This window comes from Sinocyclocheilus grahami, unplaced genomic scaffold, assembly GCF_001515645.1.
Source record: "Sinocyclocheilus grahami isolate Dianchi unplaced genomic scaffold, SAMN03320097.WGS_v1.1 scaffold707.1, whole genome shotgun sequence".
In the NCBI taxonomy this organism is placed as follows: Eukaryota; Metazoa; Chordata; class Actinopteri; order Cypriniformes; family Cyprinidae; genus Sinocyclocheilus; species Sinocyclocheilus grahami.
The window spans coordinates 823,558-825,039 of NW_015505886.1; the positions used below are offsets into that span (position 1 = coordinate 823,558).

The 1,482-nt window shown below is 34.3% G+C and overlaps 1 protein-coding gene across 12 annotated transcripts in view; it reads right to left on the reverse strand.

Annotated features, from left to right (window-relative positions):
- LOC107560004 (leucine-rich repeat and immunoglobulin-like domain-containing nogo receptor-interacting protein 1) overlaps positions 1–1,482 on the reverse strand; it is a 107,776-nt gene that overhangs the window by 104,458 nt on the left and 1,836 nt on the right. The gene's annotated exons all lie outside the window — the stretch shown is intronic.

Consider the following 1,482-nt stretch of genomic DNA (forward strand, 5'->3'; position numbering starts at 1 on the left):
ATGCAAATATGACATTATTTGACCTAACCCTAACCTAACCCTACCCCTACCCTTACCCCTATCCATAGACCATATCAAAGGCATCTCAAACAATGTCATCTTTGCATTAAAAATGACATAACTGAGTGAATGACACTTAATGACAGTTGTCATAAACATGCATAAAAAAGATCTTCATATTCATGACGTGTCATGTCATGATTATGAAGGTGTCATGTCAGTCTTATGCACACCCCTTCAAGTAAAGTGTAACCAAAAATTATAATTAAAATTAAAAATGAAATAAATAAAAAATATAAATTTGTAAGAAACCTAAAAACTATAATAAAAATGACAAAAGCACAAAACCAAATTATTATAAAAATATATATTTTTTAACTTAAAATATGAATTAACTTAAAATATTAATAAAATACTATTACAGTATATAAAATAATACTGGACACAATAATAAACTGGTGCACAGCAAAGTCCTAACCGTGAAAAATGGCGCCACTGTCTTTATTAAAAACAACTAAATCACAGAAAAAAAGAAAAGAAAAAAAAACACACGTCTCGTATAGTTGACCGAAAAGGCCTCTAACAAAACTTGAATATATTTCAAAGATATTATGCTCTGAACTTTGCAATCTTTGGAGAAACAGTGAGTAGTTGTTGGGGGTCATTGGAGGCTGACATGAGATCTAAGCGAATCAATCAATGCTGCTGAATCATAAATGCCCCAGGAGTCATGCTACAGTGCAATTTGCTCAGAATATACTACAGCATGTGTTTATTTGAGTTCAACAAATGAAACTTCAACTTTGACGGTACTATTTTGAGAAGAAAGAGCAGCTTCTGATAAAGTATGCGTCATCATGGGCAGATGGAACAGTTTGTGGTTGAAAACTAAGAGTATGCTGCATCGAAATGAAACTAAAAGCTTTTTATGCACCACCAAAACTAAACTGAAATTGACCACAAATGAAAGGCAAATAAAAGCTATAGTACAGTTTTTTTTTCTTTTCAAAATAACCCTGAGTGTTCGTGCAGACGCATGTGTTGTAAAGAGTGCTGTGGTATTTGGGCTGGAGAATGATGCTTGATTAAGCTTTTGTTGGTCTCTGTTTGAGGAGCCTCTCAACACCCAGAGGGGGTTGACCCACTCATGCTCTCCCATCGAGAGCCTCTATTCATCCACACAGACCTTGGAAAAACCCAACAAGGCTGTTTCAGAATAAATAAACAAGTTCCATTGAAAAAAATGGGAATAATGATTAACCTACCCCTGGTCAGAGCTGAGAGTCTCAGCGTGGTCTTTTAAAAATTAAAGGGACAGTTCAAACAAAAACGAAAATTCTGGCAGTATTTATTCACCCTCAGGTTGTGTCTAATCCATATGACTAAAAGAGATATTTTGGGAACTGCTTTTCATGCAATTACAATGAATGGAGAATGAATCTTTCAAAGCATCCAAGCTTCTTAAAAGTATCATTAAGTATT